The sequence below is a fragment of the Diceros bicornis genome, unplaced genomic scaffold (assembly GCF_020826845.1).
Source record: "Diceros bicornis minor isolate mBicDic1 unplaced genomic scaffold, mDicBic1.mat.cur scaffold_184_ctg1_multi, whole genome shotgun sequence".
Classification (NCBI taxonomy): domain Eukaryota; kingdom Metazoa; phylum Chordata; class Mammalia; order Perissodactyla; family Rhinocerotidae; genus Diceros; species Diceros bicornis.
In genome coordinates, this window is record NW_026691079.1 from 113,962 (window position 1) to 135,120 (window position 21,159).

Below are 21,159 nucleotides of genomic sequence, written 5' to 3' on the forward strand. Positions count from 1 at the left end.
AAATGTTGAGGGTCAGAGTAAAACACGAAATGAGAATATTTTACAATTGATACTTAGTGTATTAAATTACTTTCTACTTTCCAACAAACTTCACCTATTCCCAAGTCACATCAAATTTGCTTCACTCCCCAAGCACGAAACCAGGTATTATCAGTGCTACAATCCCCTATATGTCCGCCTAATCTCTCACCAATCTGACATCTCATTTATCAAAAGCTTTAAGTCAGATACAGATTATTCCAATGAGAATGCACTTCATGTAACATCACTACACTATATGGAGGAAATGGTATCCTTCAAATTCCTTTCAAATTCTTACCAGTTATTTTCCAGGCTTTTGTCCTTTGTTCAGCCATTTAGCGACTGTGTATTAGTTACTCTGTTATTTTTTATTCCAACTAAACAAAACAATAAACTTTAATAATTTTAAAGACCAAGTACTCTCAACCACAGTATTTAATGCTGAAATTCTTTAGCATAACAAAAATTAGCTTCGTTTATATATTAACACCTAAGGAGCTTCAAAGGCTTTACAAACAAATCTTATTTAAAGTAATGAATTTCTTTATAGGAAGCTTGAAAATATGAGTCTGGGTTCAATTTCAGAATATAGCTCAACAACACACACTATTATAGAAATAACTATTTTCTTAAAATGATTAACTAGAGATTTAGAGGAAAATATTCATTTTGTACCAGGTAATAATATCGAAGAACCCAGCAGAGCCCTTCAACGTAAGACTGTACAATTTTACAACGGAATTTGTCATCAGCTGCATCAACGTCAAATTTGTTCTTGTAGTACCGCTGCTTCCAACCAGCTTCCCAAAGCCTAAAAATCAGGCAAAGCCAGTTCATGTTGCATTCATACACTTTCAGTAACTAGCTACCAATTTATCATCCAAATCAATTTATACTTAATATCCAGGTAAAATGTAAATGAGTTAAACAGGAATATTAACATAGCTTCATTTAATTATTTCTAAAAAGTCCACTTTCACAGGATTTATTATCAACTTAAAGATAGTTAAACGTTAAAAACTTAAACACGGATTCTAGAAAGATCATTACAAAACTACAGTAAAAAAAAAAAGAGAATAACCATTTATTAAAGTAGATACACAACACTTGTTTGCTCAGATTTTCATACTGTTTTACATGTTTTTTTGATTGTAGAACAATTCTAAAACTACATTTTAAGATGCAAATACTGAAGATATTTTATATAGTTCAAGTTCCTCAGTTTGTTAAAGTATATCTAAATTACACAAAGAAAGTCAACTAAATTACTTTTTTAAAAAAGAATAATCTAGAAGCCAGGCAGAAATTAGGTATATACCTACTCTCCCTATCCTTGGGCCTTCTCCCTCATTCAACAAAGCGTTGTTGGCATAAGTGAAGGACACGGACACACACACACACGTTCTGGTAAAACTTAGAAGGAGGTCATCAATTCACTAAATTTTCATTAATCACTGAAAATACAATGTGAAAAACCACATTTTCACTCAAAGTATATTTCTTTATTTTTTTAAGTACTCATTTCTCAATCTCTGAAAGATTTAAAGATGCCAAAGAATACTAAAAAAAAATCAAGAACGATCAAGAACGTCAGGATGATTCTCCATTAAGGGCTCTTTTCTACCATGTGCCAGATCTTACTAATTAATTGCAGTCATGTTTCAGAATACACCATATCAATTTTTTTATTTACATTTTTTTTTGAGGATGATCAGCCCTGAGCTAACATCCAATGCCAATCCTCCCCCTTTTTGCTGTGGAAGATTGGCCCTAGGCTAACATCCATGCCCATCTTCCTTTACTTTATAGGGGATGCCACCACAGCATGGGTTGACAAGCGGTTGAACCTGCGAACCCCACGCCGCCGAAGCGGAGTGTGCACACTTAACTGCTGTGCCACCGTGCCGGCCCCTACACCATACCAATTTTAACTTTGCCCCCACGCAAAAGATTTACAGAACATCAATTAGGAGAAATATCTTCTATCCATAATGTTGAATATCACTATTTTACAGAAACTATTAATGAAATAAATGCTAAGAACTCCAAGCATTTCTTGATAGAAGCAATTCTACTTTGATTATCTTCAGCACCAAAATTAAACAATAAAGTACTAAAAAAATCAAGTTAACTATTAAGCTTATATTGATCATGATGGCTACATGGTAAAACAAAAAATATACTCCAAGACTTGCAGAAGCAGAGGATAAAAACTCAGATCAGGTAAATGCTCAATCACAAGTCACCACAGATCTCTGAATCTGACATCAAAAGTTGTTGGGAAAATACAGAACCAGACATCACACTTTTGAAGTTTCTAATCATAAATACAAACACATCATCCACATCCTATAAAAGAAGCATGAGCTGTGAACCACTACTGTTTAACTTTGAAATAAATCATTTTGCAAAATTCTAAATGAGTTACAATTATTGAGGTTGTTGGCCCTTTGCACTTGAGCCCAGGGTTCAAATCCAGATTTAATCACACAAGAAGCTGTTAATCTTATTATATAATGATCTCAAACTTCTGTATAAATTAAAGAATCCAATATTCCTATTATAAATTTTAAGTATATAGCTAATGGGAAACTTCTCTGTCATGAAATATAGTTGTGCATATGCAAGTTCGTGGTTTTTAAAAATACATTTCTCTCTTAACCGAAAGCTTTTTGCATATTTCATTTTAAAGAAGAAACTTTTCAATTGAGATGATTAAAACAAACTATATCAAGTAACCAAATGTAACTGAACTTTCTGGGTTAAGCAGCTTGAAAATTTAATCTCATAACAGTAACATTCAGATCACATAGAGCTAAACACCTCATGTCTAGCCGATCTAGTGCCTGGTCTCAGAGGGAAAAGGGGCTTGGAGGACAAAAACCAGCATGCATACTAATCTAGATACTTAGGTTTAACAGCTATAGCTTACACATCTCACTGGAATTTACTGACTATCCTAACCCTCCACATTAATTACTGGTGGATAAAAAGATCACAGGCAAGCATCTGAAGGCACTGCTGCTCTAAGCTAAACAGCATTAATTAGACGGCGTCTATTTCAGCAATTTGCTAACAAAGTGCTACCAAAAAATGGCTTCACCTGACGTTATCCTCTGGTTCAGGTTCACTGTCACTGTCTTCTGCTTTTTGCTTAATTCCTCCTATCGGAGTCGGGGAGCCATCAGAAGTGAAACTCGTATTAGGAGATACTGAAGGACTCTGTAGACAATTATGACATTACAGAGGAAGGATTTAATTATTCATTTCACGTAAGAAGTTACATCCAACTACTGTTACCACCATGCTTCACAGTAATACATTTTTTTAAAGCTATTAAATAGATATGGTAAATATATTTAGAAAGTATAAAGACTGATCTTGGCCTACTCCACCTCTCCAAAAAAGAATAATATAGTACCAAGCCTCCTACGCTTAGACTCAAAAGAATTTGAACATTAGGGTAAAAACTGCTTCAGAAGAAATAAGAAAAACTTAATTTCATAGATTTTTTTTTTTTAATTATAGGACTTGAACATTTTTTTTCTTTGGTGGTTCCCTCGTGTTATGAATTTGTGATCACGTTCCACCAATTAACTAACAAAGCTGTAAGGGGAAAAATATATATATATGTATATAAACTAATACATAAAATAATGCTGGTGAGAATAAAGTTAGATGTAAGTGGTTCAACCTAGTACAACCATTCTAGAAAGCAACAGTTTAATGAGACTCCGCCAGATATCTGTTAAACTATTTTATACATGCTGTTTTAAAATTCATTGTACAAATAAAATCTATTAGTCATCTTAGAAAAATGCAGCTTTTATTATTATTTCAAAGACTTGGATACCACTTTAAATTTACCATTATCTTCCCTTTGTACCTAACTCAATGAACATAGTAGCACCCTAAAGTATTTTAATATTTAACTAAAAAATTAGGGGCAGCTTGGTGGCATAGTGGTTAAGTTCACACACTCCGCTTCAGCGGCCCAGGGTTCACAGGTTCAGATCCCGGGCGCACACCTACACATCACTCAGCAAGTCATGCTGTGGTGGCATCCTACATACAAAATAGAGGAGGATGGGCATGGATGTTAGCTTAGGGCCAAATTTCCTCGGCAAAAAGAGAAAGATTGACAACAGACGTTAGCTCAGAGCCAAACTTTCTCACACACACACACACACACACACACACACACACACACACAAAAATTAAAATGTTCTGCAACTTTAATGTTAAATGACCAAAAACCTAAGTGGCAGAAAATGTTTTCATGGTAAAGTTTTTCTTCTGTTATTCACAGTATATTAGATATTTCAAGTAAGTTATTTTTAAATCGAGAATTCAGGAGCCTATTTTAATGATACTGTAACTAAAACCTCAGCATGAAGGTAGTTCACACCAAAGGCCAAGAAAAGTTACAACAAAGCAAAACTATATTTCACATAGAGCTCACAACACTTTCCTTTAATAAATGTATAATATCAATTTTATTCATGATACTGTATGGCTAATACTATCAAAAAAAAAAAGAAAAGAAAAAAGAAAACAGGGGCCAGCCCTGTGGCCTAGTGGTTAAGTTTGGGGCCCTCTGCTTCAGCGGCCCGGGTTCAGTTCCCGGGCACAGACCTAAAACACTCGTTGGCAGCCACCTATATACAAAATAGAGGAAGACGGGCACAGATGTTAGCTGAGGGCAAATCTTCCTCAAGCAAAAAGAGGAAGATTGGCAACAGATGATAGCTTAGGGCCAATCTTCCTCACCAAAAAAAACCAAAAAAAAAAAAAAAAACCACAAAGAATAAAAATAAATCCAGGAAGGCACTGTTGTACTTGGAGAATGAGATGGGTATTTTCAGTCAGACACATCTGAGTCTGAAATACCAAGTCCAATCTTTACCAGCTGTATGGCCTTGGGCAATTTATTTAACCTCTGTCAGCCTCAACTTCAAACAGGGACGATACTGTTCTATCTCTTTACAGGTTATAGCAAGGAGTAAATGAAACAATATATGTGAACCATCAAAGCTGCCTGCCTGGCGCATGGCGGTTAACCATTCAGGAAGTCGTCCCTATTAGATTTTAAACAACACTAATCCATTTGGATTAAATTAGGAGACTGATATTCCTGTCAATCATCTAAGTACAGAGAAGGTGTAAACAAAGCAATCTTTCCCAAATTCACAAACAAGATATAAATTATCTTTAGACAACAAAAATAATATACCTTCGAGGGAAGAAAAGAAGAAAAGAAGTTGTTTGCTCTTTAATGCTAAAGATCTGCTGCTCTTTTCTGCTCTATCTCTACTAACAAAAGTATTCAGAAATATTTTTTCCTAAACATACCAGAGTCATACCAATTCATTCAAATTTCTTTTTAAAAAGCTGTTTTTGCAATCAAAGTTGATTAAACTGAGAATGGTCGCAAATATAATGAAACTACACTTCAGAATGCAAAATTTAAAAACATATTTATGAGGAAACAGAAGCTATCTAATAAAACATTAACCATGTTGACCATCAGTAGATACCAGTCAAGCACTGGAGCCCAGCACACCCAAACAGCTCAGAAAAAACAACACAGCAAAAATCCATAACTGTAAAGCCTTCCTTTAAATAAACTGGTAATTTGGCTTCATGATTTCCTTAAATTCAACACATTCTAGATGAAAATTCCTCTATGCAAAGATTCCAGTAGAAAGAACGGTCTCAAGGAGAATTAAGACAGGATCAAATAAGCAACCTAATCACCAATCTCCCCATTCCCATTCCCATGGCAGACATTATTAATCAATATAGTCTAATCCTGTGGAGCCTGAATATTGGAATCTTTCTCAAAGCAATCATAGCTGGCAAAGTTTAAACCTACCTGCCTCCCTGAGAATAAGAAAAAAGCATTTTATCATCAACGTGGTCTTAGCAATACTAGTCACTCTCAGTTCATTCTGTGAGGACGGTAGTCACTATAATCTTAAATGATGGACATCAGCTTTTTCCATTCTACACAAGCATCTCACTGCAAAACCTTTCACTGACTCTCCATATCCCACTCTGTTAATGGTGTAAGGAATAAGACAAGAAAGCAAAAACAGAACAAAAACACAACAGAAACTCCAGCCGCTTCTCTCAGAAGATGCAAAATCTGTTTCCAAATTCCAAATCTAAGGTCCTAAAACTTCTAAGTGTGAATTTATGGGACTATAAATTCAACCAGTCTCACGATATGGCAAAAATTTCACATATAGGGTTGCCTTGTAATAAAGGATTTGAGCATCAATAGGATAACTATTAGAATAATGAAATTTAAATGTCCCAACTTAGGTAATTTCCTTGGATATATCACAGCAAAAGTTTACATAGGATACTGTACCTTATATAATATCTTTCCTCCCTCTACAACACTCTCTCTTTCTCTCATGCCTACTATCCTGAAATAAGCAATAGCTTTGATTACCTTTTGTCTGTGTACATTAGTTCACGGTCTGTTCCCTTATCCCTGCTGCTGCCCTGCCGGGTGCTCTGAGCTCATGGTCTGCTGCCATTACAGGAAGCTACTGGACAGAGCACAGCCTTGCTGGCTGAGATGATTTGCTTCTGCAGTCTGGATTACAACGTTCAAATAAGGAGGAATACCACGAGGCAAATCCATTCAGTTCCTGAGTTTATAAATAGGGAGCAACTGAGCCAGCCCTGATGGCCTAGTGGTTAAAGGTCGGCGCGCTCAGGGCTGGCCCCGTGGCTTAGCGGTTAAGTGCGTGCGCTCCGCTACTAGCGGCCCGGGTTCGGATCCCAGGCGCGCACTGACGCACCGCTTGTCCGGCTGTGCTGAGGCCGCGTCCCACATACAGCCACTAGAAGGATGTGCAACTATGACATACAACTATCTACCGGGGCTTTGGGGGAAAAAAAAAAAAAGGAGGAGGATTGGCAATAGATGTTAGCTCAGAGCCGGTCTTCCTCAGCAAAAAGAGGAGGATTAGCACGGATATTAGCTCAGGGCTGATCTCCCTCACAAAAAAGTTTGGCGCGCTCCGCTTTGGCAGCCCAGGTTCGGTTCCCGGATGCAGAACCACACCACTTGTCTGACAGTAGCCATGCTGAGGTGGCGGCTCACATAGAACTAGAAGGACTTATAACAAGAATATACAACTATGTACTAGGGCTTTGAGGAGGGGGAAAAAAAGAGGAAGACTGGCAACAGATGTTAGCTCAGGGCAAATCTTTCCCAGCAACAAAAAAAGAGCTTCAAAAAAAATTTGGATAATGAGAGCTACCTTAAAATATGTATTCAGATATATTCCACATCTGAGTTGGAGAGTGAGAGTGTAGACAGTGAGGAGTACCTGTATTTGACAAACTGAAGAATACTATTCTGCAAAATGCCCATAACTGATCCCTGGGAGGAAAGGGGAAATACGGCAGTAAAACCACCCTCTTCTCTTGCTCTAGCTATGAGACATTTGGATGTCCTGTCATGCTTCTAGCACCATCACCACCCAGTACCTTTGGGGAAGCAGGAAGCACTGTGGCCCGACTGCATTAGAGAAACACTGCAGCCACTTAGCTATCCACATTTACATGTATGTTCTTTTCTTTCACATCATTTAGATATTTTCATATTAATAAGGATTTAACAGAGTTAAAAATATCTCAAGGCAAAAGAAATTGAGAAAAACTATAAAACAAAACAACGCCAGGCTAAGTGATAAATTCACACACAACTGTAAGAGGCATCTGAAAGTCACCACTCTTCAATGCTACATAAAAACAAGTTACTTACAGAATTATTCTGCATCCTCATTTCATAGGCTGCTTGTCTCGGATTACTGGCTACTTGAGAACCTGGTGAATTTCTTGAACCCAAGGCATGAGGGGTTAATACTCCACCAGGAGTGAAAGCTGGTTGATCTCTCTAACATAAATGGAAATGAATGTAGAAATTAAAATTAAATCACAACACAGTTAGATGACAGGAAGAAATGAAGGCAATGGAAAAGAGTCCCTGCTGTAAGCTCTTTAAAGATGAAATGGATTTCCGTTAACATTACAGGGTTGTCTACAGTTTGATTTGATGGTAACTTACCCTGTAAACAATAGTCTGTAATATTTAATAACTCTGCTATAAAAGTACATATAATACACTTTTCTGATACACAGAAGCTATTCAAATCTCATTAGGTTATTCCCTTATGTTCACTTACAATTTCAAAATGCATTCAAGACACAATTTTAGGCAAATAAAGATAACTATTAAGGTAAAAAAATAAGCCAAGAGTTTGATTTATACTTAGGAAATACAACTTCTATTTACCCTTCACCTTGATGGAATTTAACTCTTTGTTTCCAATTAGTCAGAGCTATGATTATAGCTACAGTAGATGACAGTCATGGCTGACTGATAAAAGATATTTTTTAAACAGACAATGACTGAAAGAAAATAATAATATATAAGGTAGACATCAAACATGCCCTTCCCGATCTAAGTGGTTTTGAACCCACCTGCAACAATCAATAACTCTACTTTTCTCCCTTATAGGTTCCTGAAATTGCTCGATTCTAATAAAATATAATAATAAAAGGTAGTCCCCAAACTCCATTTGTTTAAAATCCAGTAAGGAAGACAAGAAAAACAAAAACTTAAGAAGTTAAGTGACTATAAGTGTTATGCAATTAACTAAGAAAACAAATATCACAAGCGAGAAGCACTCGAGTTAAAAGAAATGACTGCTCAACCCGGATTACAAGCAGAAGCAATAGGGAGGCCTCGTGGAAAATGTAAGATGGGAGGGAGCCGTGAAGTCAGAAACCCACTTAGAGGGACCAAACAAAGGCAATGCTCGGAGTCAGGAGGGACTTGCTATATTTAGAAGACAACTGGGGAAAGCAGGGTGAGAACTTGACCAGATCATAGTATGCTCTGCACGCCAGACTAAGACAGAACTGGATTCTGCGGGAACTAAGGAGTCACTGGTAATTTCTGAGCAGAGAAACAACAAAGTTTCGAGTGTTGTCTTCTATGAAGAGTAACCTGACAAGGATATAGACAGAGTGTAGTAACTTTCAAGAAGATACAAAGAGCTAACTATTTTTGTTACAAAAACAATACCCAATTACCGTAAAAAATTCAAACAGCTAAGTGCTACCCGGCCCCTCTGGCCCATCAAGTGTATCCCCTCAGACTCTAGAGCTTAGAAAGGACTTCTTTAAAACTGACACCAGCATTCTTTCTCCAGGTAAGAGGCAGCTGGGTAGACATTACGTCCCTAACAAACTACTGGATAAGGAATAAAAAGCTATCTTCCTCCCAAATTGTAAATGTATGTTATTGCCAATCTGATGAAATTAATTGAAACTCACCTTCATTCTTTCTCTTTTCTTTCTGTCGTCTTCTAAAACTGTCCTAAAAGTATAAAATCCACATATTCTGTCAAATAATTACACAAAAATCATTACCAGGAATGATTTGGGAGACAAAGTTTTAAAGGAAGACCCCAGAAACGTAACTAATTAAACTAGGCAATGGACTATATGTTCAAAGTGCTGCTTATCAGAACTTTAGATAGACAGAGAGCATTCTAAATTGAGTTTAGATACAATTTAATTATTCCTCTTAATTTTTTTCAGATAGTTTTTGATATCATTTCAGGAAAGAATGCAAGAGTCATAACAAAGACCCTCTGTTTTACCCTGGAGCAAGTAGCCCACCAATACGGAGAAGATACAAATAAGTAACTCCCCACTTACTTTGGGCCACTGAAAGGCCTCCTTTACCCCAGAAAGCACTCCTCCCACGCCCAAGTTTCTGTGAGCATCAAGGCACTGAGACGACAGCTACGGTGGCCAGGGCTGCTGCTGTGGACTGAAACAGGGGCCAGCAGGTCCTGTACTGACTGTCATTCTACCAGCAGCTGCACTTCCATCACTTCCAAGTCAGTACTGCCACCTGCAATATAACACCCTATTGAGATCTGAACTTTGTGCTTTCTGCCAGGAGAGGGGCTGAATGCTGGATACATGGTGACTGACGACCTTAAAACCTCCTAAGACAGCAACACCACCAATTTCTTTAATCAAGCTTTTGTCCCATTTTTAAACTTATCTAGCTCACCAATGACCCACAGACTGTGAAATCCATTATTCAGTTTTCAGTCCGTATCTGACCGTGACTCTTCCTTCTTGATCCGTGCTCTTCACTTGGCTTCCAGGACACTACACTCACCTGGTTCTCCTCTTTCACTCTTGCTGAATGCCTTCACTCCTCAACTTCCCAACACCTTAATACTGGCGTTCCTCTTCACCCAGTACTTGGACCTCTCACTCTCATGGGAGTGATCATCTAGTCTCACGGCTTTAAACACCATCTACGTGCTGATGACTCCCCAGTCAGGACCTCTCCCCACTCAACATCTCCACTTGGGTGTACAAACTTCACATGCCCCAAATGGCATCCCCACCCCTAGCTTTGTGCCTCCCAGTCTTCTTTATCACAGCAGCTCAGACCATTTTTCAATTGCTCAGACAAAATGCTTTGGAGTCATTCTTAATAGCTTTCCTTCTCTCACCCCTAGCATTTAATTCACCAGCCAAATCCACTAGTTTTACCTTCAAAACATGTTCAGAATCCAATTACCTCTTATCAATCTCCACTGCCACCACGTTGGCTCCCTTGGATTATCGCAAAAGAGCCTAATTGGGCTCACTGTTTCTATCTTTGCCTCCATACAGTTAGTCTCAACAGGGCAGCTAGAGTGATCCTTTTATAATATGTGTCAGATCTTGTCACTTTTATACTCAAAACCCTCCACTGATGCAGAGTGAAAGCTAAAGTTCTTATAACGACCTATAGGGTCCTACCAGATCTGGCCCTCCACCATCTTTCTGACCTCCTCTCCTACCCCTACTACTTTCCCTCTGCTTCCTCTGTGCCTGCCACACTGGCTCCTTGCTGTTCCGTGAACATCCTGGGGAAGCTCCTGCCCTAGAGCCTTTGCACTGGCTATTCCTTCTGTCTGAAATGCTCTTCCTGCAAACACCTGCATGATTACTCCCTCATATCCTTCAAAGTCATCTGTCAGTGAGGCCTTCTCTAGTCATCTTTTCTAGAACTGCAATGTCCTCACATCCACCTTCCCAGATATTTCCTCATCTGCTTTTTTCTTCACAGCACTTATCACTCTCTAACACATGACACACTTTACTCAGTTTCTGTGTTTATTGTCCATCTCCCGCGGAAGAATATCAGCTCCGTGAGGTCAGGAATTTTTGTCTGCTTTTTTCTTTTGTTTTTTGTTGTATCAGTAACACTCAGAATACTATTTGGCACACGGTAAACACTTAATAAATATATGCTGAATAAATGAAGAAGATTTGCAAGACAAAAGGCAAACATCAAAGCTCATAAAATAAAAAGCATCATATTTCTGACCTAACTGCTCAATTTTAATAATAAATATTGATATATTCCTCTTTTACCACGTATTCTGCTGGTCAGTTAAATACCTATTTCTAAGGGTGGTAGTTACACATAAGCAAAATAGGTACACCTGGTTGGACTTTACTGATCTTTAATTTTTGTGTGCTATGAACTCCTTTGGAAGTCTGTCAAAAGCCGGAGACACACTTCCTGGGAAAATACACACACCTAGATACTATTATATTGAATTTCTGAGGGTTCATAAATTTCCCCGATGTCCAACCATGCTGACAAACATCATATGATGTCAGGGATACCAAAAACGATCCAAAGCTTTAAAATGCCCTCTCTGCCAGGCCAGCTGGAAACTTTATTACTCAAATCTGAAGCACTCTGGTATCTATCAAATCCCATACATCCCACTCTAACGGCAAATATCACCAATACTTAATAGTACAGAGTAACCTAAAACCACATAAAAGGACTGTTCTAACGTGAGGCTTTTACACCAAGTACTACACCGTACGTGTAGTTTTTTCTGAAGCATAAATGGCAGCAGGTCAGGTGGAGCCACCAGAATTGTTGAAGGCTTAGTTAAAAATGGCTGTCCTGATAGACATTTGATATCCTAGACAAAGTCAGTTATGCTATTTAAATTTTACATGTGAAAAATTCTTGCCTTCACAGAAGATTACCAAGTACCAAAGGCTTTAAAAAGAACACTTACAGTCTACTCACACTGGTATATAAAATGGTACCCAAGATTCTAAAAAAGAGATCACTAGCTATAGCATACAAAGCTGAAGAAAATATAAAATCTTGTCAGATGCAATGACATGTTTTAATCTGTTAGGAGATAATGAAGCAATGTAGCAATATTATTATGTTGCTATTTGCTCAAAATAGCCATGTGACTTTTTATAAAATCAGTTTCTAAAAGGATTTCCTTCACTCTCTTTCTAAAAAGCTACTATCTGCTCATTTTACCCACTGCTTGCCTCCCTTGCCACTCTTTCACAACCACCCTGCAACCTACTCTGCCTCCAGGCTACTGCCCCCCCACCCCACTAACTCTTCAGGACCTCTGAAACCCTGGCCATGATCTAGGGGCCTATCTCACTCTGACGCCTCTGGCAGCACCAGTGGCTTCTCATCTCTTCAAGGATTTCCTCCCACCTCTCTAGAACTGACTCCCCTTTCTCCTTAACCTCCATGCTTCTTAAGGTTTCTGTTGGAGGCACTTGAACTCCATACAAAGCTCCAGGGATTTCAACTTCACACTCATGAGGTGAAGTATTCTGCTAATGTTCTCAAATTTCCTTCCAAAAGACTTCTGCCCTGAGCTTTACACATATCCATCTAACTGCTTCACGGACTTTTCTCCTCTCAGGTGTCCTGTGACCCCTCCAACTCAGTACCTCCAAAATGAACCTCAATTTCTACCTTGTCCTCACCCCAACCTGCTCTACTCCCACTGCTTGCTGTCTCATGAACGGCCCAACCACACTCCCAACTGCCTAAGCCAGACTGGACTTCTTACCTAAGCACTCACTCTATCACATGTCATCAATTTTCAAGTGCTTTATTATTTTATTTCCTTCTTTTATGTTTAATTGCTTACTCAGAGCTGCAACCCTCTGCCTAGACTGATGCTATCTAACCCAGAGGCCCCTACACTCCACTACCAGAGTACAGAGTTCCTAGGTCTTCACCTGACTTCCACAGCATAAACTTTTCCTATAAAACATGGCATCCACTAGTTCATTCCCAGCATTCTTCCAGTCTTGGAACCCTCATTTCACATCCTGTTGATCAGACACGTATTTGGATTTTTATGTTAATCAAGATTATGAAGAGAGAAAAAAATTACAGTGCAATTCACACAGTGTGCAATACACAGTTCCACACAGCAAGCATCACAGCCTTTATAAAATAATCAAAGCACTGGCCACTCATGATTACATTGGCGTTTGATACACTATAATAATATAACAACGCACTCAAAGAGGTTAAAAGTACAATCACAGGATCATCATAGCCTATTAGAGAGAGGAGCAATTTAGCTACTGCAATAGAAACACTTTACCTCATCATCCTTTCTCTTTTTAAAAATGCTATCCTCAACTTCACCAACTGCTAACATGATCATCTGTACTCTTTGCAGATTGACATAACCACTTTCTGTAAGGTAACCCTGTAAGTGATAAAATACATGTAAAATGATCTTCTTATAAAAGCAAATACATCTGTTTTGAAATTATTCAAGAATGAACTTACCCCAGTTTTGTGAACCACATTTTTGTATATGTTAACTGAACGGTCAATTGCACCTTCCCTGCCACCAGGAAACAAACATTATGTATTAGGACCAGTACGCACTGTAAGCAAGAAGGCTACAACAGTAGTTTAAAAACCCACACAAACACACATACCGAATCTCTAACGACAGCAGGTGAGGAAGGAACTCATTTCCCACAAAGAAGCACATGAAGACCCAGTCATCAATGCTCCTCTCGACATCAAATGTGAGTGGTAGGCTGGCCATGGTGAGCTCTCTTTCCAAATACTACAACCAAAAAGGAATGCTGCCATTAAAACTATGAAACGGCACTCTGCTTTAGAGGGCTGATTCTAGTGATTATTGCTACATACCTCACGAAGAACACTAAGACGAAGGAAGATAAACTCTCCTTCTGCACAAGGAAGACTATCTGCAAGTTCATCGTGCTGCAACAAAAGGAGTGAAGATTAAACAAGTCTACTCTAAACCCTGTAATTTGTTTCCAGCCAAACGAACATTATAGCTTTTTTTAAAGCAAGATCCATTTTAATATTACAAGTACTAAATAAAAAAAGAACACACCAAACCATTTTAAAAATAAAAATTACCCATAATCCCAATCATACCTAGACCAGGGATCGGCAAATGTTTTTTGCAAAGGGCCAGATAGTAAATATATATATTTTAGCCTGTGCGGGACACACAGGGTCTCAGTTGCATATTCTTTCATGTTTTATTTTGTTTTTACAACCTTTTAAAAATATAAAAACCAGGGCCGGCCCCCTGCATAGTGCTTAAGTTTGGCATGCTCCGCTTTAGCGGCCAGGGTTCCCAGGTTCGGATCCTAGGCGTAGACCTACACCACTAGTCAGCCGTGCTGTGGTGGCAACCCACATATAACATAGAGGAAGACTGGCACAGATGTTAGCTCACGGCTAATCTTCCTTTAAAAATAAAAAATAAAAAATAAAGTAAAAACCATTCTTAGCTCATAGGCCAAATCTAGAGGGCTGGAGTTTGCCAATCTCTGACGGATAGCCAACCAGTATTTTGATGTGTATGCCTCTAGACCCTTCTCTGTGAGCATACAGTATACTTCTTACCTGCTTTTTTCACTCACTATGTCTTTTAAAGAGGTACTATATTCTTAAAACAGATAGAAACCTCTTTAGAGACTGGATATAATCAAGTGAACCCAAAATATGCAGAAACTAGGAGTAACTTAAAAGTATCAACAAGTTTAAAGTATCAACAAGTTTAATATATTTGATTTGTAGTTCCTTTTAAGAATAACCATTTGAAACATTACTTGTACAAACAAATCATGTGCCATGGACATTATTACCTATGAGACTTAAGCCTCGTATACTTACAAGCTATGTTAGAAAAAGTGGAGAGTAGAAAGAATGAGCACACGCATGCTTTTGAATGTGTCTTTAAAGAGTTTTCAAAGACACATTTCTATGAGAGGGAACAGAGTAAGTAGGTAAAAAATCTAATCAAAAATAGTCTTCTCTTTATTTTAAAAATGAAGCAACCTGAATATATTTAATGCTGTTCAATTATACACTTAAAAATAGTTAAAATGGTATATTTTGTATTATATATATTTTATCACAAAAAAAATAAAATAAAATTTTTAAAAATGAGGCAACTACCATCTCAAATTTCTTACCTTTCCCTTCTTTTCTCTTGGCAAACCTTCACAGTCCTTAACTTCATGTTCAAACTGATTACAAAGAGCACATGGCTTGGGTTTGTTTGGTTTGAATTCTTCTCTAATAATGGTAAAGTTGGGTTCATATGTAGCAAGGCCGAGCATAATGAGATCAGCTATCAATCAACAATGACAAAACACTGAACAGTGAGCACTTTCAGAAGATCCTTACCATAACCAAAGACATAAGACATTACCATAACACAAGACACCAACACAAAGAAAAGCCCAAAGGAGCACACAAACAGAGGCAGCAAAGTCAAAATGCCTAAAACTTCCTAGTAGTTCTCAGTCAACAAGATGTCCCCCAGATACATGGGCCTAGAGTGTAGACTACCACTCAGGAGTCAACACTCGTCCATTTTAAAGGTATGTGCAGCCATATTAAAAGGTAGAAAAATGTAAGAAAAAAATTAAAGATAGGTAAACATTAATCACAGATTAAATAACTCAGTACTAATTTCCTCTCAAACATAAAATCAGCAAGGCACTTTAGAATTTCCAGGCAATCATGAATAATTCATTACTATACACCAACTCATCAACTTGCTACGGTTTAATCCAAGAGACTCAAATTCCAAAGAAGAAACTTACCATCTGCTCCACATAAGCAATGATGAGTGTTTGGGTCATGGTTAGGCTGAGCTAAAGGAGGAGAAAACATATATTTATTATATTTATACCAGAGGAATATCACATTTTACCATTTTCTATATAATGGCTTGTCAATCAGATATTCATAAGTGATTTTTTCCTCTTTGTCTTCTAATGTAATCTATAATTTTATGTTCTCCTTCACCAGGAGCACTAGCATCAGATAAAATAACCTATAAAAGACAGTTTTTAACACTTTCAGCTCATCTCCAATTTTCTAGGACAAAAATCAACAGAACTGAGTATCTTAAAATAAACTGGGATAATTCTATTAAGATGTTATTAATTGGAAATTTTTCTTAATAAGGTGTGTGTGTATTAAACACCAAAACTGTTTACTTACCGCATGGAATAGAAAATCAAATGTCTGGGTTAAACTTAGCCATTAGCAAAACCGACCAGTCACAAGTCTCCACCATTCTCACTGCCACCTAAGGACACAGCACTGAAGCACACAAACCCTGGGAGCAATCAATAAAAGACACCCAGTAAACACAATTTCCCACACCTAATAACAGGGAAATAGGCTTATGACCCTAAAATCACACAACAGTTTGTTTAAATTTTACGTAAATACTTAGGAGAACACAGTGATTCTTTAAAGGCAGACCCACGACTTTAATTTTGCTATATTTTGATTTCAAATAGAAATTTTCATTTAAAAATTACTTTCATACATAAATAGATATTTTTTAAACCATGAGTACCATTTTATGGCTTCATAGTGACGGTACGAGGATAAAAAATTGGCATTGAGAGAAAATTCGACTGTCTAAAACTGGATCATGCAAGACATCCCATTTCTAATAACCCTGGCAGCCTCTCCTTTCCTCTGACAGTCAACTAGGATTTCACAGGGGGGAAAAAAGAAAAAAATACTATCAGTCATATCAAAGTATAGACTCAAATATCACCTTCATCTTTTTGAAGTACCAAAATGTGAAACTTACTGTCAAAATTTTCCACCCAGGATCATTATTTAAACGATCAGCTATGTAATAGCGAAGGCATTTAGCAAGATTGTCCATGAACTCGGTTCCCTAAAATGATAGAAGGAAATAAATTAAGCTATCATTTAAGAGTTAGCAATAGCCAGCAAAGTCTGAGACTACTTACTGGTGTAACACAGTTGCTGTCAAATCTTTCTTTTATTTCTTCTGGAGGAAGAAAGCCACCTAGAGAAAAAGGCAATGTTTTGTTATCGCCATAAAAAGTGAGGTAAACTACACAATATTAAGCCCAAACAACAAAAACAGTAAGTTCAAATACAAAAAAATGAGAAGTATTGTCACTTGAGGAACAATGTTCCCCTTTCTGGGAAGAAAATAAGATTCCTCTCCTCAAATTTAAATAAAGCTTTAACAGAAGTGTCAAACAATATATAGTACACAAAAGATACTATATTGTTATATAAAAATATAAAAATTATGATGTTCTTCCTAAGGCCCTCTGCAGCAGAATACACACACGGGTTAGGGGTTCTAATTTGATACCAGTTCTTAAAATAAAGGTGCCTTAGAAAAACAAAATTAGGGCCAGCCTCGTGGCTTAGCCGTTAAGTGCGCGCGCTCCGCTACTGGCGGCCTGGGTTCGGATCCCGGGCGCGCACCGAGGCACCGCTTCTCCGGCCATGCTGAGGCTGCGTCCCATGTACAGCAACTAGAAGGATGTGCATCTATGACGTACAACTATACACTGGGGCTTTGGGGGGAAAAATAAATAAATAAAAATTATAAAAAAAAAAGAAAAACAAATTAAAATGCTGAATTTATCACAGCTTATGATAAGAAATAAATGATAAGAAATAAAAATATCAGCTAGAGGGATACAAAAATCCTATTTTTCCCTCTGTATCACTGATTAGCTTTTTCTCAAGACACAAACATATTTCATAACATGTTCAAGAAAGAAGACATCTTTAAAATCAAAGATAATCTGTTATAGATACAAACAGGTTTTAGAGTATTAGTATAAGCTACAGCTAAAAGTAACTATATACTCGCATACTTCTAGCAAATTAAAATAACATAGAATGTATCATAATTGCAGGCTTGACCTGACTACACCATGGTATCCTTTTTCAACTTCCAAGTGTAATATCCTGAGCCAATAAACTGTGGCTTTCCTGGTCTATCATATTGCCCTATGTAACAAAACACCAAACAAACCACTCTGCTACAACCACACCCCATCTCACACACAGGTGTCTTGGGAAAGAACCAGTCAGAGTGGGCATGAAGACCTCTTGACCTTTCTCCTCTCTGAGCTTTAGCCAACTCCTACCTATGTACCCATCAGGAATTTCAAGGCTTTGAAGAATTGCAAAAATGGCCACATCCCACCCCTCCCCTCCTCAAAATTGAGAGAACCCTGGGTACCTCACTGCCTCGGTTCCTGCTACATCAATCTAGACTGACAGTGTGTGTGACTTGGTGAAAGCCTGGAATATGGATCACATCATCCCAGGCCTCCTCATGTAGACCTCTGAGTTCTAAGAGGAAGCAATAGGCAAGCTACCAAGACTGATTTGAGGAAAATGTTTATAGAATGCTAGCTTTCTAATAGCCCCCATTAGAAAAAAAGAAGTAAGAAGCACTTAAAATATTTCTGTTTTACAGATATAGAAAAGTTAGCAGAAGAGCTGCACTTGTCCTGAGAGGGACTGACAATCTGCTCTTCCTACCAGAATTCCCTCCTTGTATTCCCAAGTTTCTCTTTTACTACAGAGTTTGGAAACAAATAGTGAAGAATTCCATTAACAACTTTTCCTCAACAGTGAACATAAATTTTCCTTGCATATTCTGGGATTCTAAGTAAATTAAAACCTTATCTATTTGAAAGAAAAAGTTGCCGCCCCTCCCCCTTCTGCATACATCTTATAAAAAGTCCACCTTCAAGACTCATTTTCTTTACCTTTTGCCAGTATTTCTTCCCTGACTCGCTGCTTCTCTACTGCTGCTTCCATTCCTTCCTTTGATGCTCTGAACCTCCTCGAACGCTGCTGGCTCATTTTAGCACGTGGTTCCTGAAAAACATGTATTTCACATTCACATAATATTATTCAAAATATTTGCAACTAAATCTGCACATTATTTTGAATCAGTTGTTTTTATAAAAATAGTACACTAAAATGGAAAAGGTAAGTAATATGTCTAATAATCCTTTCACGACAGACAGGAGATTCTGAGGACTTAAATTTGGACCAAGAACCTAAAAGCTGAGCTCAGTGAGTGACATATCAAATGGACAAACATCCTATGAAGCCACAGCACTTAACAGTGCAGGCCCCACGACCTAATGCCAATTCCACTGGGTTATGGTGCTTCAAAGCACCCAAGAAGAAAGCTCACTTGACTCAAAGACTCAGCCAGCAGACAATGACTACAGAACCAGGATCAGGAAGAGCTTCCTTCTGTCCTTGCCTAAGAGGAAGGACGGTCTCCAAATGAGATCCACAATGCCCTATAAAAGCAAAAGAAAACTACTTGATCTATAGGACCCCAAGGCACTTCCATTTTGTACTTCCCACAATAAGCTTCATAATCACCACTCTGTCTCTACAAGCACAGCAGGAGACAGGGAACAAGGTTTTTACCAAAAGTACTTTTAAATCATTCTAACCAAGTGAAATTTAAATCACTGGATAAACCTAAATGAAGTGAACTGGACTGTAAGTTTCTGAAGTTACTGAACTGAGTTTTGGGGTTGGAAGGGACTCTAAAGTATCCTGTCTACAAAAAATAAGTTATTTTATATTCTCTTTTAAACAGTTCCCTTTTTTGTAAAATGAGACCACCTAATCTAATTCTTTCAAGCACCAAGTTCTGTGATCTACATTTATATTTTAACAAAAAAACATGTTACAGACATGAGCACATACACAACGCACACAAATATGTACATATTTTATACTTGATCTAGCAGTAAGGGCATACTGCAGTAAAGTTAAAAATTTTCTTCAAGAAACTTAGCTAATGTGAATTGGCATATGCTCCAAATAAGACATATTCCTGTTCCCTTTATTCTTTACTCCACTTTAACTACAACTTAACAAGTTATCAGGTAGCTAAGATTTTTCTTTGAGTAAAGAGAACCTCACAGAAAAGTTAATCTTCTTGGACCCAAAGTTTTCTGGATTTTCAAAATCATTCCATTAGCTACTACAATTGCTAAATCTAAAAGATAAAGAGAATCTATTTGCATATGGATAAATAAATTTAGGCTTATGATTTACCTTAATTTTCCTTGAACCCTGGTATATAGTTTGCTAACCAATTATAACCTAAGCTACTTGATATTATTATCATAGGTCAGTAAGTTATTCCCCTCTTAAGGTCCTGTGATGACTAATCACAGCCTATAGGATAAAATCCAAACTCCTGAGTATGGCAAGTGAGGCCTTCTTCAAGTCATCACTCTACTTCCCTTTCCAATCTAAAACTCCTACAGTTGCCCAAATATGTTAGTGTGATCATAGGCATGGAGAGTGTGTTTACCTGCCACATTTGAGAAGTCCATAAGGTCCTCCCTCCCCATATCTGTCCCATCCATCCCCTTCCACTGCCCACCAATCTCCAATTATTCTTTATCCTTCAAGAAATGGGACAAAAGTCACCTCCTCTCTATCTTCCAACTCTCTTAGTAGCACTGACACCTTCTTCCCTCAACATGCTGCATGTGTTATCTAGTGCCTATAAAGCCCATAAATAACTAACCTCACTCATTTATCTAAGTCTCTGTCCCTTTACTGGTAAGCCCTTCAAAAGCAAGGGCAGTCACCAACATCCCCAGCATTTCACAGTACTTGGTACAAAACAGGCATAAAAAGTGTTTGAATGCATGACTGAAGGATGAGGCTTGCTTTCTCAAATTTACCACACTCAATATTTTTCTTTATTTAGCTGACTTTCATTCTAGACACTGGGAACACAGCAAAAACAAAAACGGAAGACTCTAAGTTAATTATTTTAGCACTTACCACTCCATCTATTGCCATGTAGAGAAGTCATCTTGGTCTTACTATATTGAAAAGTCTGTCAATGTATTCAAAAATTGCAACCATCATTT

At 37.7% G+C, this 21,159-nt stretch overlaps 3 long non-coding RNA genes across 3 annotated transcripts; all 3 read right to left on the minus strand.

Annotated features, from left to right (window-relative positions):
* Positions 1–682: 682 nt before the first annotated feature.
* Positions 683–8,169, minus strand: LOC131402603 (uncharacterized). The gene is made up of 3 exons (XR_009218807.1): positions 7,808–8,169; positions 3,125–3,243; positions 683–832 (listed from the first exon to the last, which is right to left on the minus strand). It is a non-coding gene; the product is annotated as an uncharacterized LOC131402603 (long non-coding RNA).
* Positions 8,170–14,043: 5,874 nt separating this feature from the next.
* LOC131402604 (uncharacterized) lies at positions 14,044–16,103 on the minus strand. The gene is made up of 3 exons (XR_009218808.1): positions 16,033–16,103; positions 15,397–15,499; positions 14,044–14,167 (listed from the first exon to the last, which is right to left on the minus strand). It is a non-coding gene; the product is annotated as an uncharacterized LOC131402604 (long non-coding RNA).
* Positions 16,104–16,920: 817 nt separating this feature from the next.
* On the minus strand, positions 16,921–21,138 carry LOC131402602 (uncharacterized). The gene is made up of 3 exons (XR_009218806.1): positions 21,071–21,138; positions 19,006–19,117; positions 16,921–17,267 (listed from the first exon to the last, which is right to left on the minus strand). It is a non-coding gene; the product is annotated as an uncharacterized LOC131402602 (long non-coding RNA).
* Between the last annotated feature and the right edge of the window lie 21 nt (positions 21,139–21,159).